A 20108-nucleotide genomic window follows, 5' to 3' on the forward strand; every position below is an offset into this window, starting at 1 on the left:
CTTGCTGGGGTCGTTTGACCCCAGTACTCTTTCCTGCCATGGCAGGGGGTCAGAATAGATGATCTGCTCAAGTCCCTTCCGACCCTAGAAACTATGAAACTATGAAATTAAATAAAATTAATCTGATTTAAATAAAAAATATGGTTTTTTTTTAATTTAAAAAAAAAACATTGATTTTTATCCACCCTGTTCAACACTGGTGAGGCCACATCTGGAGTCCTGTATCCAGTTTTGCCCCCCCTCCCCACTACAGAAAGCATGTGGACAAATGGGAGTCCAAAAGAGGGCAACAAAAAGAGTTGGGGGCTGGTGGATATGACCTGTGAGGAGAGGCTGAGGGAACTGGGCTTATTTAGTGTGGAGAAGAAAACGACTACAGAGGGATTGAACAGTAGCCTTTAACTCTCTGAGGGGTGGTTGCAAAGAGGATGGAGCTGGATGGAGGTGGCAGATGACAGGACAAGGAGCAATGGGCTGAAGCTGCAGCAAGGGAAGTTTAGGCTAGCTATTAGGAAAAACTCTCTCACTAGGAGGGTAGTAGTGCACTAGAACAGGTTACCCAGAGAGGTTGTGGAGTCTCCATCCTTGGAGGTGTTTAAGACCCAGCCTTGGCTGGGATGATGTAGTTGGGGCTGGTCCTGCTTTGAGTGGGGGACTGAACTAGATGTGACCTCCCGAGGTCCCTTTCAACCCACATTTTCTACTATTCTATGAACCCTAGCTCCTTCCCCCTTCCAGAGCAGAGATTCACTCCGTGTTAGGGATGTACTTCTTGCTATCTTTATGAAAACCTGGCCACATCTGTCCACAGCTTCTGATAAGCTCAGTTGAACAATCCCCAGCAGAGACGTTTTAGCGAAATATTCAGCAGATTCTGTATGCACCAAATATAACTCACATGCAAGGAAGCATTTCCTGCAACCGCTTCTGCCTAAACTAGGGGGTTACCGTTACACCTGGCAAAGAAACAGTCTTCTTCTTGAGTTTGACTTTAGGAAGTCTGCTCCTCCAACCATTTAAGAGTAGATGCAACAATATTACTAGTCTTTCAGACTGTTTGCTTCCTCTGATGGACCATATCGAGGGCAGTCAGTCAGTATATGTTGAGTTGTCTGATCTCCTTTGCCATGTGGGCACAATGGTGAGTTTGTACGGGCCACTTTATGTCTGATTTTGTTGAAGGCTCCATATCCCGACTGCAGTCGATTCAGGTTTACCCATGCCTTACATAGTAGTTTATGACCAGGAGGGCATGAGGATGGCAGTTAGGGCCATGATCACAGTAAGGTGCCTCCTGCTTCTTCTACGATGTTTTTGGCAGATACAGGTAGAGGTTTTCTGCTTCTTAGACATTTCTGTGTTGAGAATTTTTCAATCATGTCATGTACTAGATGGTCTTCCTGTTGAGCTTTGATTGCCAGGTCAAGCAGTATTCCAGACCTTTTGATGTTATGAGGGGCAATTCCTGCCAAGATGAACATATTTTCCCATTCTGTGTATACTGGATCAGCACCATAGTGCAGAATTCAGGGCGCTGTCCAGTTTGCAGGTGTAGGTGCCATTTGTCCACACAGGGCAGCAGTAAGTTGATGTGTAAACCATGGCTAGCATAGTTGTTCTCAGGGTACAGAAGTCAGCTCCCCATGTTGTACCAGCTAGTTTCTTAATAGCTGCTGCCCTTGAGATTACCTTGTGCCTCAACTTCTCTAGGTGATGGCAGAAGGTTAGGCTTCTGTCTTCTTGAAAGGTAACTCTTTTCCCTTCACAACTCTTATCTTGATATTTGTGGCATAACTGTTTAAGTAAAAAAGTGCCAAGGTGATCTTCTGAATATTGAGCTTTGATCGCCACTATTTTTCATAGATTCATAGATTGTCAGGCTGGAAGGGACCTCGGACGATCATTGAGTCCAGCCCCCCTGCACCAAGCAGGAAAGAAAACTGGGGTCAGGTGACCCCAGTAAGATGACCGTCCAGTCTTCTCTTGAAGATTTCTAGGGTAGACGATTGTGCCACCTCTGCAGGGAACTTAATTCCACAGTCTGGACACCCTAGCTGTGAAGAAGTTTTTCCTAATGTTGAACCTGAAATTGTCTTCTAGGAGTTTGTGACCATTACTCCTGGTTCTTCCCAAGAGTAGCCTGGTGAACAGTTGTTCACCAAGCCCTTGATGTACACCTCTGATGTAGCAGTAAGCTGCTACCAAGTCCCTTCTCAGCCTTCTCTTTTTCATGCTGAAGAGTCCCAGGTCCCTCAGCCTTTCCTCGTATGGTTTGCCGTGCAAGCTCTGATCATATGCATGGCCCTTCTCTGGACTCTCTCAAGCTTTACCACGTCCTTGAAATGCGGCACCCAGAATTGGACAGAGTTCTCCAGCTGTGGTCTCACCAAAACTGAGTAGAGTGGAAGAATCACTCCCTTAGTTTTGCTGGAGATGCACTGATTGATGCATAGCAGAGTATTATTTGCCCTGCCAGTTACAGCATTGCACTGCCAGCTCATGTTCACGGTAGGAAGTGATGAGTTTCATGTCATGGTTCAGTTTGGCCTCTATTGATGATATTATTACTGGCAGCAGCAAGTGCCAGGTTGTTTGCATACACGTATTTGGTCGATGTGGTGCTTACATAGTCTGCCGTGTAGATGTTAAACAGGGTGGGTGCTAGGACGGAGCCTCATGGTACTCCATTCCTGAGTCTCTTGTGCCAACTTGTTTTTCCGCATGATGTACTCAAAATAAAGGCTCAATTTGAGATCATCTCCATGATGAAGTTAACCAGATTTCTGTCTGTTAGCATGGTAAGTAGCTTATACCAAGCACCTGGGTGCCAGACCATGTTGTAGGCTGTTGTTAGGTCAACTAGAACCACTCCATCCTTTTCTTGATGTCAGTTGTAAGAGCTGCCACACGGTCAAGGGGTGATTGGTTTCTTCTGAAACCTCTTTGCTCATGCAACAGCTGTTGGTCAACAATTGGTGTGATCCAGTTCAGGCTCTAGTCTAGGAGTTTATAGACCACTGATAGATGCGATATGGGTCTGTAAGCTCTTTGGGTCTGTCCAGTCTTTCCCTGGCTTCTGTATTGCAATGATGTTGGCCTTGCAAGATACCAAAAATCTGGCACAATAATGCATGCACATCGACAGAAAGCTGCACAGCCAGTCTTGAGCTATAGGCCTGAGTTTGGTGAGGCATTCAGGAAAAGTGTGGTCAGGGCCAGCAGCTTTGTCTGTTTTAATGCAAGAACTGAAACAGTGAGCCCACAAGACATGAGCCTTTGTTCTCCAAGCTTACCTAGACAGTCACATAGCATCTTCATCACAGAAAGAACCTGGCTTAAAGGTCTATGAGGGCTGTGTACAAAACAGGGCTGTCTGACTTCAGGATCCCTGCAGATGACAGACTGAATGTCTCAATAAGGCAGCGGCTTTAAAGGAAAAAAGATGGGTTAATGGTGAAAGCAACTGAAGTCCTGAATTCAGCTCTGGAAAAGTATATTCTACCCTTTTCTGTGCCAGAGTTCCTCCATAGTCTTGGACTAGTCATTTAAAACAAACTTTCCAGAAGTGATCATTCATTGCATGGTGTTTTTTTTCTGGATATCCGACTTGAACCTCAGGGGTCTGATTAGCAGAAGTGTTGGCCACTCCAAATACAGATAAAGGGAATGGGGTTGAAACATAGAAAGTATCAGATGTTGCCATAACTTCTGAAAAACTTAGGCACGCACACACCAAAAATGAGTATAGAATTTGACCTTAATCTCTCTGTGCTTCAGATCTTCATATGTAAGAGACAGAGATAATACTCCAACCTTTTGTAAGAGGAACCAGAGAATCATAGAAACGGAAAGAAGGAAGGGACCTTCACCAGTCACCTTGTCCAACCATCTGGGAACATGCTAGAAATCAATTTATTAGTGCTGGTGAAACACCTCAGTGGCCAGCATCTTGGAAAGGCGCATAAGGAAAAATAATTCTGTATTCAAGATAAGCAAATTAGGCCTAGAGGCACGCACTAGAACAAGAAGGGTACAACAAAAACTGTTCCTTCAATGAGCACCATCCAGCTGATACACTGAATGAGACAGGGGTTGGGGCGGGGGGAACAATATGTAATCATGTAATTAATGTGATTGTGTAATTAAAGGCTATATCATCATGAAGCTCAGTTGGTCTAATAAAAGATATCACATCTACTCAAAGAACCTTGCCTGCCTACATCATCATGAAGATGCACACAGGGGAGCCAATTAAGAAAGCATGGGTAATCTCAATTCCAGTGGGTCCTAACTTGTGAGTGCTTGACATCGCACCCTGAACACTCCTTTAATGCCGTTTTGCTGCATCTAATTGCAAATCAAGCCTTCCAAGAATGCATCTAATCATCTCATCTCCTGTCCTTTGTCACCAGCCCCCTGTGCTGCTTACTGCCTTCACCTTGCCACTTCATCTCTGGTAGCCACTGCTGCCTCTGAACTTTTTATTCCCTCGTTAATCCTGGCACTTGGGACCTGCCATGGGTCCCTGCTTTACCTGTGGCAGGTTAGGTCTTGTGTTGTGGCAGGGTTGACAGCAGTTTCATGAAGAGGTTAGATTATGGATTGTATAGGATGGTTTGGAGAGAGCTGATCCTGCCTTAGGCAAGGGATTGGACCAGCTGACCTCTGGGTGTCCTATCCAGCTCTGCTTCTCCATGATTTTATGATTCCCCTGAACCACTGCCAGGTGCCTTCATAGTCCTCTTGTGTACCCAGTAGTTCTGCCATGCTTTCCACCAGCAGCTTCCCATGCTACCCAGTCCATCCTCTTGCCTTAAGCAGGGAACGGATATACACAGAAAAGCTACTTTTGCAAAAGGTATGATGTTCCTGAACAAGTTTAAACAAATCAGTGCAGAAATACCACTGATTCAATTAACTTTGTGCATCTTCTGAACTGAAACAAGCCTGAAATGTGACTTTACATTTCTATGTTAATCCTTGGCTCTTTGACCTTTTTGTTTCTCGGACTGTTTCCCTCCGTCTTCCCCGTGTGTCCAATACAGATGTGTAAGGGCTCTGAAGTGGGGCTATGTCTCATGCACTACATACACATTGAAGCATTTGGCGAATGTATGTTTTGTGCAACATTTCCACTTCCTTTTGGAAAAAAGAAAACATTTTACAACTAATTAATTTGCACTTTTATTTAAGGGCAGGGTTGTAAAAAGAGTGTAAAAATAAACCCCTGAATAAATCATCATAGGGAGTCACGGCGAAAAAAAAGCTCTAAACAAAATGACATTTCACAGCAACACTGTCTGTGACTGGAAAGCACAGCAACATGGCAATATCACATCGCCGACACCTCATTCATGAGGAAGTTGGAAGACGGTGTCGGTTTATTTTTGTCTCTGGAAGACTCCCTCTCTGCCTCTCCAGGGGTAACTCTGCAACGTGCTTTCTATTTACACTGGAAATACTCATCTGGTTCACACCAGGAGATCAGACCTTACCCCAGCGGTGAGTAGTTGCAGACACCCCCTTGCCACCTGCACTTACTAACCTGGGGAAGGTTTCTCCCTATCCCCTAGCATTTAAAAGATTTTTATGATTCAAAGCACGAGGGTTTATAACTCTCCCCATCAGTCTTTTGACTCAAACGGTGCAGCGAACTAATAGCCAACGCACACCCAACATGGCCACTGCAAGGAACTTCTCTCTGCACCCTCTACACTAGGCAAATAACTTCAAAGAAAATGCACAGAAATACACCAAATTCCTTACCTGCCTCATAATTATTTCAGCAAATAACTGAGACGAGACATTCAAAAATACAGTCTCATCACAAGTCAAGCATTTGCATGAGGTGGAAAAGGGGTCAGAAATGAGAATGAACTTGAAGAAGAGGGTTTTAAAGAAAAGCAGATTTGCTGTTTTCTTTTTAATTAAACCAAAAGATAAGATCTAGTTAGTTTCATTATTCAAGATATAGAAACTAAAAAAAAAAGGTAATGGATACTTTCCCATAAATGTCAGGTGCATTTAATCCTTTGCGTTCAAATCAAGCACCTTCAGCAACACAGGTAAGGAAAAAGTGTTAAGTACAATTCCTATTTTGATAGTTTCTTTTTGAAAGAAGTACAATACTCTATTAAGACAGAAAAAGCAAAGTATTTTTAACACCAAGAAAATTGATTATTTAAATAAAATAGCTTACTTGCTCATTAGAAATATGTTTTGGTGAGGGTTTTTTGTTTTGGTGAGGGTTTTTTTTGCATATAATCATTTGTATGCAAAATGTGAAGTGGTGGAAATACTGATGATGTTGCATTGGACCTTCAAATCTTTCCCGGCATCACCACATGTTCCACCTGAGACTATCTACAGAAGTTTCTTACCCAGGCTGTTATTTCCTATTTTCAGTGTTTGGAAACCACCTCCAACAAGAGGAGAAAATGGTGAAAAGGTAGCAACAGTGTAATGCAAACTCACAGGATCAAGTCCCGCAGTGCAAACAGATATTCTCAAAAGCACATAAGCACATGCTTAACTTAAATATGTGCTTAACTTCCACTAATTTCCACAAAACTTAGACACGCATTTAAGTGTTTTCCAGGATAGGGACCTAGGCCTGTCAAGAAGACAACATGAGGAATTGACCAAACTAGTTTGGTAAATGTCTTGCAAACATTTACACCCTTGAGCTCAACAGACGTGTCTGCACGTTCAGTTAATGAGCTTTAGGTAATGTGCATTAAATCTAGTACCTCCAGGTACCTGTAAACAAGCACGGAGGCTGCTCTAATATGCTGAAATCCCAGTTCACTGGAGCAGATCCGATTAGTCGAGTCTGCTGAAGTGTGGTAATTACCGCGCTCCAGCAGCCTCCTGCGTCTCATGTATCACACTTAAAAATGGCGGCAGGTGCGCTTGAACTAAAACTCCTTTGATGAGTTTTATATCCACTACCATTTTTAAGCGCGGAGGCACTGGTACATGAGACCCAGTGGCACTTTAATTAAAGCGGCGCTCAGAGCTGCACTAATTAAAGCGCAGCCCTCCTCCCCACTCCCAGAGCACGTGTAAAAGTGCCTTCCGTTGTAAGGTGCTGGAAAAATACACATTAGCCTATTTTAACATGCATTAGCTAAAGAGCACTTTTTTGTGACACTTTAATGCGTATTAAAATAGGCTAACGCGCATTAAAGCACATGTAGAAATGCACCCACAAAGACTGCTAACTTAAGGTTCTGCACATGCATGTCTGAAGGTTGGGGGCTCAATCTGAGATCTGATAGACTCTGAGATCAGCGTTATGTAGCATATGGGTTGGCAATGGATGATGTCACTGCAGGATCAGGACTTCAGCAGTAAAATCCAGACATCTGCACAAAGTTCTCCCTATCTATTAAGACTCCACAGTTACATAAACTATATGGTGATACGCCTGGAGGGAACCACCAACTTAGTCAATAGGAGGACACCTACTCACAAAAGTCCGCCAAGGAAGAATTCATGGCAAGGTCAAGGACTATGACATATTCAAGCCTTAAGAAGCTATGACATAGCATGTAAGTGGCTCCCAGGGCCTTGTACAGAGCAGCAAGGCAAGTCACACTCCAAAAAAAGCAGAAATGATTTAACAAGTTTTGTTTTAATCTGTGAAATCTCTGCAGATTTGCACATCCCTCTGCTGCGTAGGCAACCTATGGTACCAGTGCATGAGAACCCAAGTAAAAGCGACTCATCTGGTTTTGCTGAGTAAAGTGGAGAAAGTAAGAAAGCAGAAGGAAAAGTAAATTAGGTATTATTTTTAAAGTTCTTCCCTTTAAAGTTAAACCCTTCCCTTTAAAGTTAAACCCTTCCTCCAGTTTTTAGCTATCAAATGTGTTTATAACACAGGAAGGGAACTAAAACTACTTTTATCCTTTCTTTAAAAAAAAGTGAGGGGGGGAATTAGATTCCTCCCCCCGCCCAAAGTGTTGCACTACATGCACAACCGTTAAGATTCAGGAGATGGTTATTCCACTACCAAGGCACCAAATGGCAGCACGGTTGCTTTTTCAGGTACCATAAGAAATAAGTAGGCAAATCGGAGACTCCGAAGGAGAGCAACAAAAATAGAGTTAAGAAATTTGTGAAGAAAGGTTGAAAGAAGAGAGCTTGTCCAGTCTGGGAACAAAGACAACTAAGAGAGAACATGAAAAGTCTTGAAAAATGTTAAAGGTTGTTTTGAAAACGACCCCATTTATTTCTGTGTCCATTAGGCACAGGATAAAATGCAACTGGCTTCATCTGCAGCAAGGGAAATGCCAGATACCAGGAAAAGCCTAAGTTAATGTAACAACAATTAAGTGCTGGAGCAGCTTACATACAGAGGGTGGATAAATCAGAAGTTTCTAAGAACAGGCTGGACAAACCTCTCTCAGGGTTGATGTGGGTTAGCGATTCCCAAAGCTTTTGGGGGTCACATACCCACTTTGATGTGCTGCTAAGTATCCCTAGGCCTCCATGCATGAATACTACCATGTTATGCCACTACAATAACATTGAAACCTCTCCAACAACCAAAGAGATAGCAGAGTTGTTCTTTTTTCTTCCTTCTATTCTACTTATCTTTCTCTTTTGCTTTCCCATACTTTCCTCTCTCATGCTCTCTGGACATTGTGCACATACTGCCAGGGGCCTGGAAACACTAGTTTGAAAAACAGTGGGCCTGCCGCAGAGGAGGGGAACAGACTAGATCACCTCAAGGCCTTTCTTCCAGCTCTATCTTCCTGCCTCTTTCTACCGCTTGCAGCAGGAACTTGAAATTTTGGCAAGTAGACAGTCCCCATGTACTGCACAGTGCTTTTTGTGGCTTTCCAGAGAAAATCCATTCAGTTTTGGGCAAGAAATAAACTCAGATGGTAATTTTGCTGAAATTTAAGTGCTAGGTTTATTATAACCAGCTGAAGTTTTGGTGTTCTAGCTGGCCAACTTTTCAACTGTGCTGAACATATCTCTTCCTAGCGCACCATGCAACCCTGATCCTCATCCGAGACCTTTTGAGCCAATTAAGCGTAATGTGCTGAGGACAAGGAAACCAGTTCAGCCTTCACTGTTAATTAGTGCCCTTCACAACCCTTTTAGATAAGCAAGGCTGAATACCTACTAGCAATAATACCCAGACCTGTAATGTAGAAGCTCCAAAGCATCACGCATTTGAACATCCTGCCCCATGAAAAATATGCCAGATCTACACGCTTAGAAATGCCATATAATAGCGTTGCTTGTGTATTTTTAGCATGCACTCAACATCAGGCATCCTCTTTTTGTAGCTGGTCCACAGGGGGTAACTGGCTACAGGAATAGGTTATTTGACTTAACTCAAGCAGAAGATGTCTGTGTTGGGATGAGGGAAGTCGACAGCTCAATGCTACCTTTGGGAGCAGCTACTGCCCCGTTCCACGAAAAATGTAGCTTTGGATTTCTCTTTTAAAAGAAAGCCCCCACCATTACACGGATACAGAAAAGAGAACCATTAAAGCACTTGGGCAACCTCTGGCTTCTTTTAATTCTTGAAAGCTTAATGGCATTCTTCTAACACACCTTTTCATGTATATGTAACTCCACCTCCCAGGGCAACCACATGCTAAACAAGTAAGGGCTGGATGAATGAACTAAGGTGGACACAAAACTGGTTGGATCATCAGGCTCAGAGGGTAGTAGTCAATGGCTCGATATCTCGGTGGCAGTATCAAGTGGAGTGCCCCAGGGGTCAGTCCTGGGACTGGTTTTGTTCAATATTTTCAGCAATGACCTGGATGATGGTGCAGAGTGCACCCTCAGCAAGTCTGCAAATGACACCAAGCTGTGGGGATGAATAAAATGCTGGAGAGTAGGGTTCAGAGTGACCTCAACAAATTGGAGGATTGGGCCAAAAGAAATCTCACAAGGTTCAATAAGGACAAGTGCAAAGTCCTGCATTTAGGAGGGAGCAACCAGTGCAAGCTGGGGGCTGACTGGCTGGGCAGCAGCTCTGCAGAAAAGAGCCTGGGGGGACAAGGGACAAGAAGCTGAACAGGAGCCGGCAGCGTGTCCTTGGTGCCAAGAAGGCTACCGGCATCCTGAGCTGCTTTGGTAGGAGCATTGCCAGCAGATCGAGGGCAGCGATTCTTCCCCTCTGTTCAGCACAGGGGAGGCCACATCTGGAGTCCCGTGTCCAGCTGTGGGCCCCCCATGACAGAAAGGACATGGACAAGTTGGAAAGTCCAGCAGAGGGCAAAAAAAAAAAAATGGTTCAGGGGCTGGAGAACAGGACTTCTGAGGGGAGGCTGGGGGAACTGGGCTTACTCAGTCTGCAGAAGAGAAGACCGAGGGGGATTGAATAGCAGCCTTCACCTCGCTGCAGGGGGGTTGCACAGAGGATGGAGCTGGGCTGGTCTCAGTGCGGGGCAGACAACAGGACAAGGAGCAATGGGCTCAAGCTGCAGCAAGGGAAATGTAAGTCAGATATTAGGAAAAGCTCTCACAAAGAGGGTAGTAAAACACTGGAACAGGTTACTTAGAGAGGCTATGGACTCTCTATCCTTGGACGTTTTCAAGACCCAGCTGGGCAACAAATCCTTGGCTGGGATGTAGCTGGGGCTGGTCCTGCTTTGAGCAGAGGGTTGAACTAGATGTGACCTCCTGAGGTCCCTTCCAGCCTTCATTCTCCATAATTCTATGCAGCAAAAAAACACCCATCTTTCAAGCTGTACAGGTTCCTTTCTACAGTTGTGACAAACTCCCAAGGGCTTGAGTGCAAGTTTTGTCCACAGCCTTCAGAGACAAACAGACAAGTACAGGCTCAGGCTCAGTCCCTGCCTAACTGTCCCTTGCCCACCGCTGTGCAAGGAAGGACATAAGCACTGTAAGTGGATGCTAAAGAGACCGCTGGGATGGGTTCCCAATCCTTCTTTTGGCCTTTACCTTTCTGCCAATTCATAACTCATATTAAACATTTTCACTACAGCCTCTTAGTTGGCTCCAACCTGACAAGGATGACAACTCCAAAGCAGACCCCTTCCTCCAGTGTAAAATAAAGACCCAATCCTGAGTGACATGCACGTGGTGCCTCACTTACGCCACTGGGCTTTGCATGACCTGTGAAAAGTAACATGCAGGCTTTGGGCCCAGCCCTGTTCTATGTTTAGATGGCATCTGTATTTGTTCTGAAAATGAGCAAGCCTTTGAAGACATGGCCCCTGCTCACAATCATTTCAGACATGGCATGGTGAGGAGTTAAGGGAGCAGAGTTAGTTAAGGAAGCACAAGTCTCCAGCAGAGCTAAGTTAGTTTTGTCAGACACTAGTCTCTGCACTTCCAGTAAATCCAGTGTGGTTTCTTTTATGTGTACATCCACTCAGCATAGGTAGGTAGCATAGTAAGATTTGGGGCTTTGGGAAGGAACAGTGTGACACGTGTCACATGGTTAACAGGAAGAGAGAGCGCAGTCTGTGCATCAGTGGCATCATGGAAAAGCTACAGGGATCAGAGCAGGAGAGGAAAGCAAAAGGGACTCAAGATTGAAGTCAGTGACTGAGCAAAAGGGAAATGAGATGAAAGGTCAGAGACATCAGCTGGGGCTGAGTCATCATGAATTTAAGTGACTGGTACTATCAGTTTGCCGTCCTGAATGCTGCAACAATCCAATAAAAAGCTCCAGAGGTATAATGTGGTACTTCCCACCCCCACTGCTCACAAAATTACCTGCTTAGACAACAAGGGCAATTCCAGGGTAACTGTGTTTTTAAAAGCATGAACCTTACCTCTATCACTACCACTTGATAATTTTGTGTTTAAAAATACCCCAAAGAATAAGAACAGAAACATCAAATCTAACTCACTATTGTTAGACCTGGAGCACACAATTCCATGCCTGCTTAACTTTAAAAATGCAGGTAAGTCCTATATTCAAGTTTAGCATATGCATATATACAGACCTGCAGCATGAACATTGCTTTTCATGCTTCATTCAGCTTAAACAACAGAAAAAACACCAGACAGTTTAACTTTTGAGTTCCAAGTGCTAGACCACTGCTGCAATATTGGGGTTGCACGTGCTTCAAATGAACATTTAAAATGCAGATGACATATGGTTTTCAGTGGCTGTTCCATATATTTTTAGAAGCATGAAAACACTCTATTAGATTTTATACACACTTTATTTTTGTTTTATAAACCAAGACATACAGCTGGCACCTAATTTTCCTGGCAGAGTCCATTTAATCGCTTCATTTTTGCTCAGTACTTACTTGCACTCTGAATCCGTTTTGCGTGTTTAAGAAAACTTTTAGGCGGCGGGAAGTTTAAAAATACACAGCTAGTGAGCATTACTACAGAGCTGCAATTCTCACCGGGGATGCTGGGAGATCCTCTGAAGCGTGAAGGTTGGAGGAAATAAGAAGGTGTGAGAAGACAAACAGGTAAGTGCAGGCTCAGGCTCAGTCCCTGCCTGGCCGATCCCCGCCCTGTCTGCAAGGCAGGGTAAAAGCACTATAAATCCGGCTTTGAAATGGGGTGTCCCAAGTCTTCTGAAGGGTGCACTGAATCTAAAAAGGTGGAGAACCATTACTGCAGAGTCATTCAAAGCACATTTGGGAAAGGCTGCAAGTATTTTGTTTAACTTGATACATCATATTTACGCAAATCCAAGACAACACTGAATTTAAGGACCTGCCCCCCAATTGGATTCTAGACATGGGCAATTTATATATTTGTTACAACTTTCTATGTCTAGAATCTAATTTTTGAAGAGCTGTCTTACATTTGTCCCCTCCGACCAGTGCAGCAGGGCAAGCAGCAACAGTGGGCCAGGAAGCAGGGGAATGAAGTGACTCGACCCCTGTATCTTGCCACCCGTTCCCCATCACCACTGCTGCCTGCATGCCCCACGCCTGCCCCTGCAGCGCCTGTACCACCTGCTGCCTGGACCTCTGTACCCTCCCACCCTGCCATTGCTTACCTTCCTCTAGCAGCTCCAGCTCCTGCTGGGGGCCCGCTCGGAGGCTGGGACCACAGAGCATGTGCTGCCTTCAGCTCTAGTCCAGCTGCACAGCAACTGTTGTAGTGGCAGGAGCTTCAACCATGGACCCAAGACCAGGGCCAGAACTGCTGCCACCACTGGGTAGCCAGGCTGGGGCTAGAGGCAACACATACTCCGTGCTCCCTGCCCCAGCCAGACCTGGACCTGCGAACGGAAGGAATCGGGGCAGCAGAGGCTGAGGAGGGCAGTAGCTGTGACTCTAACCCCAACCTCAGGCCCAGAGTCACTCAGAGGTGCAACCCCTCTCCCACTTGTACTTTATTCCAAGACAAGTTGTTCCCCCTGACCCATGTTGAAAGGAGGGGGGGAGAACAAACTCATCTCTAGATTTGAGTAAATAACACATTTGCTACAAGCATTACTAAAAAGATTTCATATTGGCTCAGTTATTGGCAGTAAATGGTACCTCAGAAACATGCCTTGTGATATTAGATGCTGGATATTATCACTGCATAATCCACAACTAACAGTATAAGCATGGAAAACTTTTTATTTAAATAATAAGAGGGCCGGGACTGAATACCATCAGAAGGTGCTACATCCGAGCTGTGACCACATGAGAAACAGTCCTAGAACATGCCACGATAGATGATATTTTCAGGTAGGAGAAAAATAAATGTTCAGTTACTCTGGGAGAACACCAAACATTTCCCCAAACCCATTATGAGCCAGCTCATGCAGTTGGTAGCCTGGGAACACTGTCATGTGGAAAGGTAAGAGAGAAAGGAGCTCACTGATTAGCACATACAGATGGAAGTGCCCCCTAGAAGTTGAAAGTAAAGTTTTTCCCTCTTAGATGTGGCCAGTTGCACCCCAAGAACGGCTCACTGACACGTGCACCGCCCACCCTCTGTAGGGGCACTATACTACGAGCCCAAGCAGCTGACCCAACTATGTGTGCATCATACCAGAGGATCCTACAGGTATTCATCCTGTGACATCTCCCCCCATCCTCCCTGCATACACAGGCTAGCAAGACTGCTCCGGTCTGCACAGGAATCCCCTCCACGTGGAGCAGCCTTTTGAGTCTTAAACCACAAGATCCTCTAAAGGGTGCCACAGGAACTGTAAGGAGATAAGCAGATAAGGGCCGGCTGAGACTCAACGTGCCTGGCAGGTCCCTGCCCCCACTTCAGGTAGGCCAGCACTGTAATCAAGAAGTCTGTTGTTTAAACGGGGTGCCGCTCCATTCACAGAAGTTACGGGGAGGTGCCTGGAGTCTAACGAGTGGGCCCTCGAGTCTAAAAAGACCGAGAACCGCTGCCCTGGACCCTCGTGCCAGCTCTCTCCTGCTGCAAAGAGCAGCCGAAGGGAGCTCAAGTCAGGGCACAAACGTCCTCCCCAGCTCCCTGGGGACATCCCTGTCCCTGGCCAGGTACCCTCTTCTGTGGCTCCATAGGTGAGAAATGCCCACTCCGTCTCTTCAGCAGACCCACCACTGTCGCACACACACTCCCCACATTCATAACCCTTTGGGCAGAAGACCCTGGCTCCCAGATTCACCCCTCACCTCTGTAGGAAAGATAGCTCCCCATTTCCTGGACACACGCATGGGGGAGCCTGGAAGGGACCTACAGAGGTGATCTAGCCCAACCCCCTGCCTGAGGCAGGATCATCCCGATCCAAACCGTCCTGTACAAATGCACAATCCAAACTCCTAGCAAAACTGATGTCAACCCTGACACAACACAAGACGCAGGACCTGAACCTCCCACAAGTAAAGCGTCCTGCTTCTGTAACAGGTTGTTAATAGATGATTCAGAAATCCCCGGAGAGGCCGTGGCCCCTGCTCAATTGGAAAGCAATCCCCTCGCCTCCCCAGTCCACACCAGTCGGACCGTGGGGTTAAATTACTTCCTGGCCCCAATGCAGCATCGGTCTGACCCTGAGCAGGGGGACAAGTGACTCTAACCGGGAACCTCCAACTTTGGACCCAGTGGGAGCACACCCCAGTCAAAGTCAACCCCTTGGAAGGAGGCTTAAAAGCACGCTGACATGTAGCAGGAAGGGGGGCAGGAAGCAACCAGAGGAGCCCAGAAGCCTGGGACGTCCCCACAGCAGGACAGAGACGTCCTACGCCCAGATCACCCCTGCCAGGGGCTGCCCAGATAGAGAGGCCTCCCCAGCCCGGGCATCTACCACTGCCCCTGCCCCGACCCCGGAGCTCTTCACCCCCAGCACACTGCTGGGAAGCACCCTCTCACACACACACACACCCAGCGCGCGCACACCCACACACAACCACAGTGCAGGGAACGAACCCCCAACCCCGCTCTGCAGAGGACCCCCCCGGCTCCAGGGTGCAGGTACCGCTCATGGGTAAAGGCCCAAAGCACCCCGCCACTCGCACCCACACACCCAGCCCATGTTCCCATGACACTATCACACGCGCACACACGCAGCCTGAGTGGCAAAGTCCCATGGGGCTCCACCCCTCACTCACACCCAGTCTGCCCATGTTCCCATAAGGCTATCACACGCACATAAAAATCACACGCTACCACTACCACATGCGCACACACACTCACCATCACACACACACAAGATCACACACACAAACACTCAAAATCACACGCACTATCACATAAACTCACTACTACACACACTGACACAAGATCACCCGCACTATCACACAATCACATGCACACACGAAATCACAAAGACCACACGCACTACCACACATGAAATCACACGCACTATCAGGCAGTCACACACGCACTATCACATTATCACAGGCACTATCACACGCACACAAGATCACGCGCACCCCCCGCACGGGGAAAGCCCCAAGTGCCCCCCGCCCCCATGCAGCCCGCGTCCCCATGACACGATCGCGTGCGCACACACAGACACGCGCGCGCACACACGCGGGGGGGGAGGGGGGGCCCGTGCTCACCTGCCCGAGTGCGCGGGTTGCGGGGCGGCTGCGCCGTGCGGGCAGCACCCAAACATCACGTGACCACGCGGCCCCGCCCTAACCACGTGCTCCCCCTCCTCAGGTGCCGGCCGCGGGACTACAGCTCCCAGCCTGCATCGCGCTGCCGCTTCCGCCGGTCAGGGGCGGGGGGGTTGCCCAGGCAACGGGATGCGGCCTTGCTTTGGCGCCGGGCCTGGGCCCAGCTGAGCCTCGTGGCGCGATCTGCAGGCCCCACCTCTCCCCTCGGCAGCAGCCGCAGCTGCGGGCTGCAAACAGAGCATGTCCAGCGGCTCTAATGAGAAAAAAAAAAAAAGTGGGCATTTTCATCCTAATACGACAAGACAGACAGAGAATTCGTATGGGGGGTCCTCAAGTTTCTGCAGTACTGACAAATTTCATGAAAATCCCCTTCCGCCAGGAGTCATGTTTAATCCTGCGGGAGCTTGGAGAATGGACCCCGCTTCGCATGTCCTAATGCGGTGCCGCTCCGCACGCTCCTGCTGACCTTCCCATTGTCGCGTTCCCCAGGACCTCCTGCTCCACCGCTTCACGCCCCTCGCCAGCGGGCGATCTCCAAGAACACGGTGCTGGCGGGGAGATCCATCGCCTGGGCCCTCGTCTGTCATGTCTCGGGGCAGAGTTTCGCTGGGCGGCGTCGACGGGCTCCTCGGATGTCTTTGAGGGCCGGCGTCCTGCCTTGGTGGGGAGGCTCATTTTGAACCTATCACCCTCGTGTCTTGAGTTATTTTCCATAATTGCTTGATGTGCATTGAGCCCTTTCCCCATATTAAGGTCTTGCACTTGACTGGGTCATGTTCCCATCATCAAATCGCCCCTTCTCTCAGACTGGACAACAGGGAGGTTGAAGTATTCGCCCCTAATAGGGACTTTTCCAGCTTGTTTTTTTATTAGGTACATCACAGCATTTGCACTGAAGAAGTCCTGGCTGGTGTTGCAGGAGTGAGTGAGTTATAAAAGGAGAGATTTTTTCTTGATAGGGCCTTTAAATGACATTGCATTTTAACAAGGGGCTGACAAGCCAGAAATGTAATGATACACAGATAGCCCTGCCAAAAAAACAAGTTTCAAAAGGGCTTGGGGGCCACCTAAGCTTCCATAAACTTGGAGGTTTTACGGTGCCGAACCACAATCAGAGCCATTCCCTTGATCTCTTGCTGCATTGGTAAATCATTTATTGGTGCGGCCTTTATACCATGTCCCTTAGGAAAAGGGCTATAAAAATGCATTGATAACAAATTACAGCCATCCCACTCACAGTCTGCAAACTCCACTGACTACAGTATTTGGTGTGTGCAATTTTTGCTGCTATTTTCCCCTACAAAAATGAATATAGACTGGGACTCAACACCAATGCACAGAATTCAAGCCAGGCTGATCATTTTTGTAACAGGCACTGTTTACTTCTCATTGGAGCCCTGTGAGAATAAATGGAGGGCGAGGGGAAGTGCGATAATCACGCTTCTTGCTGTACAAGTACAAACACAGACGTGGCGGGCCGGCTGGCAGTGACCCGGCCCAGGGGTTTTGAAGGGGCAAAAGATGATTGGAGGACTTGGGATTCCGTTTCCGCACCAATCAGGCCCCAGAGACTCACCCCCCTGTGTCCCGATTGGCCCCTTGGGTCACCTGGAGGGGGATAAAAGAGGCAGCATCAGCTGACTTGGGGAGAGACCAGTGAGGGACAGCAGGGAAGGAGCTTCACAGAGCTGAGCCAGTAGGGCAGGAGCGATGCCCTAGAAGAGCCTGAAAGAGCAGGGCCTGCAGACAGCAGTGGGACCCTCTGCAGTGTGGCCAGCAGGAGAGGCTCCCCACTGAGCTCCAGGATTCCCTGGGAGAGGCTATAGCCAGCAGGAGAGGCTCCCCCGCTCCAGCAAGGATCTGAGCAGCGACCTGAGGGGTTCCCAGCCCTGCTTCCAGCTCCTGCATTCAGAGGCTAGGCAGCTTGACATAAGGCCGGGCTCCAAAAAGGTCAAGACCCCTCGCAGGTTGGAGCCCTGCTACCAGTAGTGGCTGTGTGGTAGTGTTCATACATACCGCATGGGCGCTCTTGGTTCAAATCCTAGCTGAGGTGACTTGCAGTGAATGAGATAACAAGAAACACAAATCTTGCAGTAGAAGGGTTCCATTGTGTTTTCTCCCCCTCCAGGTACCAAGGCCTTGTGTTTCCTTGTCATTTTGCATTTTGTGCCTTTTTTTATATTTCACCAACCCATATTGTTTGTTCTGCTGTTTGTGTTTTATATTTTGTTGACCCTGTCTTCTGTCAATGATTGTAAGTGTCTAACCTTTGTTGAATCCTGCCCCCTCAGGGCATTGTAGTGTCCACTATACCCTCTGATTTATGCCTGTTATGTTCCCAGTATTAAAAGGTATATGATTAAGTCCCTATTGGTGGCCTGGCTGTGCTCTATAGGGGAGGGGAGTCCCTACACCTCCCACAGCACTTGTGAACCTGCTTTGATCCCTTCAGTTGGAGAGGGTACCTCTTGGAGTACCTCCTGGGTTACACATAAAACCCACACAAAACATCAGAGAAATGAAACCATGAGGCTTACAGCAAGACAAAAATCACATGATTGCCTTGATTTGCCGCTTGCTGCTTCGGTGTTCTGTTCTGGAGGAAATGCTTCTTAATAAGTAATTATGTTTATTAATCCAGTCATGCTCCACACACTCTTACAATGCTTCTCTTCCAAGGATTTCAGTAGTCTGCAGGCATTGATACTGCTTGTTCTTGGTAGATGACCGACACTTATTGATCTATTGTTTTCAAGACGAGCGAGGCAAGCCCACCGGGCTTTATTGTGGAAGCAATCAAAAAATGAGAACCTTGTCTGCCTCTGTTTAAGATGGCATATGTATCACAAGGGATAAACAGAATTAATTGCTCATTCATCCCATCCACATACATGCTAGCATTTGTGTGTTTGAGCAACATCCAATCTGTATGGTGGTTAAACAGCATTCCCATGATGTGGCTCTTTAACAAGGGGGCAGAGAACTCCACTGCTTTCATGTTAGATTGGGATTAGCAATAGCAGGAGAATGAGCAAGGTCTTGCCTCTACAAAAGGGCACTCTAAAAAGTCGACGCGATGCCTGCTGAAGGGGTGAAGCTAACTTACACCAAATCCCCGTGTGGATGTTCCCATTCAGGAGTAAAGTGGATTTAGTTCACAGATAGGTGACACAATCCAAAGGATTTCTTGCCAGCTAATAAAAAGTGTCAGACTATCCCACCCCATCGCTGGGAAAGAAGGATAGCTGTACGGTCAAGGCACATATTCAGATCTAATATAGAGTCTACCACGGATTTTCTTGTGACTTTCATAGTGTTGCCAAACCTGTCTTATTATCGGGTAACAAGCACATGTACAAGTTACAACAAGAGAGGGCATACATTTACAACACTTGCTTGCCTTGTGCACCCTCCTATCCTCTGGTAAAGACAGGGAATTCACCGCACTTTCATGATGAAGACAGCTATGCTGCATTTGCGACAGGATAAGAGCATGTGGATGGACAGCTATGTGGAGTATCTGACAGCCTGTGATTTCACGCTCTCTTACCTTTCAGTAGCTAGTCTTTAGATCCATATCCTCAGCAAAAAGAGGGCAATGTTCTTCCTTCATCTGTTTAGCCTACAAGCCTTTTGGGGCAGGGAATCACTTAGTATTTGTGAGCATCTAACACAACAAAACCCCAGTTCTGTAGGAGATCCATTTGTTACTATTATCTACATGTGAATTCAGAGGCAGGTGAGAGATCAACTCAATAACATGCTGGTTGCTTTGAGCTAACCGATTTTAAAAATTGCCTGTCCTTCCTTCAACTACCTCCCAGAAGCCATTTCTTTTATTAACAATGCTTTCATTTTGCTGTTTTCATAACTGTTCTGTAATTGTTTCATAATGTTTCAGGCATTGTGCCTGATAGTTGAACAAGAGACTTATTTGCAAAGTTTTTTTTTAAAAAATAGGTTAGACAATTTCTTGCCTGGGATGGGTTAAACAGGGATGATCCTGCCTTGAGCAGGGAGCTAGAGTAGATGTGGCTGCCGGAGGTCCCTTCCAGCCCTACTCTTCTGTAATTCTAGTTCTCCAAGGGCCACAAAGATCAT

At 46.9% G+C, this 20108-nt stretch overlaps 1 long non-coding RNA gene across 1 annotated transcript in view; it reads right to left on the reverse strand.

Moving 5' to 3' along the window:
* LOC109322359 overlaps nucleotides 1–16020 on the reverse strand; it is a 180694-nt gene extending 164674 nt beyond the window's left edge. The window contains exon 1 of the long non-coding RNA XR_002104363.1: nucleotides 15948–16020. This is a non-coding gene — a long non-coding RNA (uncharacterized LOC109322359). The remainder of the gene's footprint in view (nucleotides 1–15947) is intronic.
* Between the last annotated feature and the right edge of the window lie 4088 nt (nucleotides 16021–20108).

This window comes from Crocodylus porosus, unplaced genomic scaffold (genome assembly GCF_001723895.1).
Source record: "Crocodylus porosus isolate Cpor-Errol unplaced genomic scaffold, CroPor_comp1, whole genome shotgun sequence".
Taxonomy (NCBI): domain Eukaryota; kingdom Metazoa; phylum Chordata; order Crocodylia; family Crocodylidae; genus Crocodylus; species Crocodylus porosus.